The sequence below is a fragment of the Salvelinus sp. IW2-2015 genome, linkage group LG5 (genome assembly GCF_002910315.2).
Source record: "Salvelinus sp. IW2-2015 linkage group LG5, ASM291031v2, whole genome shotgun sequence".
NCBI classification, from domain to species: Eukaryota; Metazoa; Chordata; class Actinopteri; order Salmoniformes; family Salmonidae; genus Salvelinus; species Salvelinus sp. IW2-2015.
In genome coordinates this window covers 11,040,477-11,045,855 of record NC_036844.1, presented here as the reverse complement: position 1 = coordinate 11,045,855, position 5,379 = coordinate 11,040,477, and the positions used below count along the sequence as shown (strand labels likewise).

Sequence of the window (5,379 nt, the reverse complement as noted above, 5' to 3'; positions counted from 1 at the left end):
GATGTGCATCTACGGATCTTCAGAATTCTAAAAGGCTATTTGAAATGTATGAACCTGCAGATGTGTCCATTCATAGAACACAGCAAATTGGCCAGTGTTATAGTGTTGATTTTTCAGTGTAACATTTCTAGTGTTGATTCAGGAGTACATTTGAAAAGTATTCAGACCCCCTTACCTTTTTTCTCTCGTCAATCTACACACAATACCCATAATGACAAAGCAAAAAAAGTTAAGACATCTTGGAAATGTATAAAAAAAAAAGAAAACTGAAATATCACATTTACATAAGTATTCAGACCCTTTACTCAGTACTTTGGCAGCGATTACAGCCTCGAGTCTTCCTGAATTACATGTCACTTTGCAAGCCAGCATAATGTCGCTTATGAACTATGAGTTTAAGGCCACTGTATTAGGGTAAAACTAGGCCCTCAAAAGAAGGCCTTTGTATTGTCTTAAATAATTATATTTGAATGACATATTCACTTATAATCTAAGTTGGTGAAGACCACAGGGCTGAAAATATATGAATGCAACAACCATGTCTCTGTCATTAGCAAACACAGTCATTGGTGGTACTGGTAACTCTTAAATTCACTCAAAAGGCTCCCTGAGAAATACACAAATAAGGCTTCAACCCCTATAGCAGGGGAATTCAATTCTGGTCCTGGAGGGCCAAAACATTTCTGGTTTMGATTTTTGTATGGTTCTTCAAAGAACTTCTTAATTTCAAAAGGGTGGCAGGTAGGCTTGTGGTTAACAGCATTGAGACACTAACTGAAAGGTTGCTGGTTTGAAAAATGTGCCCTTTAGCAAGCACCTCTCTGATTCAATGGGGTTGGGTTAAATCAGGAAGAACATTTTGTTTGAATGCATTCAGTTGTGCACTTGACTAGTTATGGGAACATGGTTCACCTGTGGCACATTTATTTTTAAGAGTTTATGTAATAGGTTGATTGTAGTTCTCTGTGTGTGGTTGTGTGAACTCTTCACCCCAGCTGCCCCCAGAGGACATGCTGTTTGGTTGCTCCGCCCATTGATTGACATGCAGTCAGATCAGAGAGAGTTGGTTTGTTCCACCAACTGGGTGCCTTTTGAGAAGTGTCACTTGCTCAATTTATTTTTAAATTTCACCTAATTTAACATAATGTCATAAAAAGCACAAATTCAACTTTATAAAAAGCTAGTTTTCCCATCTCAAGAGGTTAAATATAAAAGTAAGTGCYTATTAAGTGCCAAATAAAGTAACAGGTTTGACCYTAACAGGGTTGTCAATTTCCTCTGYAKTCACCCATAAGTCCTCTTGTGACAGAGGGAATGGAAGCTTGTMGTGTGCAACAGGGAGTGGCAATTGAATGCAAGCTTCACAAAACATTTTTAATTGTTTAAACATTTCTAGCCTGTCTATCTATATGTAACAGGGTTGACCTGTTATACTTGACCCACTCAGTTTTCAACCACAAAACACCAGAAAATMTCCAAAAAGAGTACAACCAGCTCACATGATTTCAAACTATGATTTGACTATTAGATGTTACATTTAGTTTCACCATATTAAAATGCCCTCTCTAAACTTTTGGGTAATTTCAGCCAGTAGTTTTGAAAGTAGTGCTTACGAGCAAAAACGGGTGTCARGCCCTGACCTTAGAGATCCTTATTMATTCTCTATGTTCGGTTAGGTCAGGGTGTGACTCGGGTGGGAGAATCTATGTTTTCTATTTCTTTGTGTTTTTGGCTGAGTATGGTTCCCAATCAGAGGCAGCTGTCTATCGTTGTCTCTGATTGGGGATCATATATAGGTTGTCATTTTCCGTTTGGGTTTTGTGGGGAGTTATTTTCTGTTTAGCTGTTTTGTTGCCTGACAGAACTGTACGCTTTCGTTTTGTCTACTTTGTTATTTTGTTGCGGTGTTCAGTTTATTCAAAATCATGAACGCCTACAACGCTGCACCTTGGTCTCCTTCTTCATCCGACGACACACGTTACAACGGGTCCCCGTTTATTTGTACTACGTCATCCAATTGTGTACTACGCCATCCATTACGTGTGATATGTTACGAATTTTTCAAGTTCGGATGATATCATACGGATTTAGCAATTTGTGTGATATGTTACGATTTTGTTGTGCTTAAGATCCTGGAGTTCATCTTTAAAATGAAAGTTCAGTWCATGTAACAGGGTTGTCCTTGAAAAGAGGAACAGATATAAATGAATCACTAATCACATGAAATAWATAATCATCTTCAGAAATGACTTTGTCAAAGCAACAAAATAACTAGGGGCTTTACAACGATGTTGAAAACTGAGCCATTTTGGGTTCAGAACTTCCTAGAAGTCACAGAGGTTGTACAGAGGGACATGTCAAAAGGCAGAATTTTGACACTTTAGCAAGTCTTCATTGATATATAAAAAATCTGAGTTATTGAGTTCTCTATGTGGTCTATATTACAGGGAACTTCATTTAATAAAACAGGCTTTRAAATGTCAATATTGGTACACAATTTCTACTTAAAAACATCAAGGTAATGCAAAAGGCACTATTTTCATGGAACGGCCCAGATATTATTGTTGCAAATACTAACCCACCCTGGGGCAGAGGCTTTAGCACGCACGCACGCACGCACGCACGCACGCACGCACTAAATGATGTGTAAGTTTTAACTAGTCAGTGGCCACCCCCCATGAGCCAGACATTACATAGGCATCATAGAACCACCCCTTTTTCCACAGATATAAAACCCACTTCCTAAAAATGTACATTCAGTCAGAGAACGTTGAGACAGAGTCCCCACGTTGAATGGCTACAATTCTATAGACCATTAGACCATACAGTGTAGTTTTGCTACAACGGCTGGAAATGTTAAACTCTGAGGACTATCGATCACACAGAATAAGAGCAAATTCCAGACGTATAATTACAAGTCTACAGCTAGAAACTACGTAAGTCTAGTATGAGAATACCGACCACAGCCGAAACATTCTATGCGACAACCATGGGTACGCCTGACGTATCCATTATGACACAACCAGAGACTTTCTGTCGATTGACTCTCCAGCAGACGGACCGGATTCCAACAGAGAAGACAACAATGACATACGGACGTAAATATATACATTGCAATTATTCTTGAAAGAGCGGCCGTTCATGTGCCAAGGATTAGCATTTCAATGATTATATAATTATCAACTGTGTGGTAATCCAGCTTGTCTTTCCCGCTCTTATCTGGCCCACCCTCTTTCCTTTGTATACCAAGCATCATATCTGCTTAAATAAATAGCCCACTAGGGACTTTCTATCATCGTTAGTAACCAACTTCTACTGTTTGTTGTTATGTAATTCTGTGTGATTATTTAGTTAGTTAATAAATAAATAATTGAGCCAATTTGTTAGCGCTGATTCATGATTTAGGCTATGGTTCGTGCAGATATCCAAGGTTTTCGACGTTCAGTAATGAGAAACTGATGAGGTATTAATAATGAGACTAATAGATCAGATATTAAAATATCTGAAGAGTTAAATCGAAAAATATCGAACTCTATAAATCTCAAACATTTTCCGTAGTCCCCCGACTTCCTAGTTAATTAAGTTTACATGATTAGTTAATCACGTAATAATTAAACCTAGAGAACTGATTTATATAAATAAGTCTTCACATTAATGATAGTCCAGACACGACATGGGAAATCTTCAGGGATGTAGTATTTAATTATGTATTTGTCCTTGAGGGAGACAAGAATATAGGTAGGATTAGACCTTAAGTCTTCACATTTAAAATAGTCCCGACACAACAGGACCAAAGGGAGTACTGTGGTCAAGAGTATAGTATTACTGTGGTCAAGATGTATTAGATGATGTGGTCAAGAGTACTGCTTTACTGTGGTCCAATGATGTGTATTAGTATTACTGTGGTCTAGATGTACTGCTATTACTTCTACACGACAGATTGCCAATACAGTTGCAAGGACTATTAGTGATTAAACATCAGGTTATAACATAATATTAATAAAGTCATAGTCTATTATAGCCTACTACCACTTATATGATTGGACGGTAATCCTAACAATGTGTGGCTGGTGTGTTTGAGACTTTGTGTTCAGTAGAGTGTCTGTTCAGACTACCTGCTGCCCCTCCCAGTCCTGACCAAAATGTCTGTGAGATAAGAAAAAACATATACCGCACAATAAAGAAAGATGAAAATCAAGGAAAGTGAGGGGATGAGTGTCTGAACGAGATGTAAAGAGAGGAAGAAAGGGAGAAAGATGCTAAAGAGACTGCGAGAAAGGAGGAGAGAATGAAATGGAGAAGAAGAGAAGGATGGGAAAATAATCCTGGCGCTGGGTCCAGCAGGAAATTCAATAAAAATTCTTCAAAAGGGCCGGTCCTGACATTGAAAAATTGTGAAATTATAAAAGCGAGCAGGGTAAAGAAAAAGGAGAGTTATTGTATTTGGCACAAGAAGAGAAGAAAGAGCCACGGGCTGCCTTTGTCGTCAAATGAGCCGTCACAACGGAGAGAGTTTAGCCTCATGGTGATTAAAATGGGCCTGGAACATGCTGCCTAGCCGCTAGCCGGAGAGATGGAGAGATGGAGAGAGAAGATGGAGAGAGAGAGAGAGAGAGAGAGAGAGAGAGAAGAGAGAGAGAGAAGAGAGAGAGAGAGAGAGAGAGAGAGAGAAGTCTGACCACAAATCAAGACCATATGATGACACACCAAATGTGAAAAGAGCGGGAATAGGCTTTTGTAGTCCAAGCTATGTCTCTTCCATTGGTCGACTGCTGTTGTTTCAAAAGATGATCCAACCAGAAAACACTTGAAGGTAAGGATGACAGCAGTGGTGTAGTCAACGGCGATACAGATATCACTTATTATTGATATTTATATTAGCTCATTGATGTTGAATCACACTGCTGCTCTCTCATTTAGCTATATGCGCCTTATGGATTGTGTTGTTGCGGATGGCTGTTCACAAATCTAAATGGTATTTAACCCAATAATGGTTGAATTCAAGGAGTTAAGCTGCCTATCAATCATTGTTTTTAAAACCAGTGGACAGCAGTAAAAACGCACTCTTGCAACAGCTGCATAGTGCGGATCCAAGCCTATAGAATAAAAGTGGGCTTTTGTTGCTCAATCTAATTCATGCTATAAAAAATAAATAATGGACACATGCTCAAACTTGCACACTTTTGATAGACTTAAAGAGAAATCTGTCCTTGTATCCATAGCTCTGTCTATTAATCTAAGAGTGGTTACATTTCTCCAGGCCCGCCCTCAGCTTTTACCAAAACAGAGCGGGAGTGACCTTTTTGTTATTGTTTCATCTGTGGATTTTGCCCTTAAACAGCTGCATATTATCAAGATATCAAAGCGTCACCAACAAAA

At 38.8% G+C, this 5,379-nt stretch overlaps 1 pseudogene; it reads left to right on the top strand.

The window, feature by feature from the left end:
• LOC139027796 (uncharacterized protein C2orf42-like) overlaps positions 1–1,037 on the top strand; it is a 47,803-nt pseudogene extending 46,766 nt beyond the window's left edge.
• Positions 1,038–5,379: the final 4,342 nt, after the last annotated feature.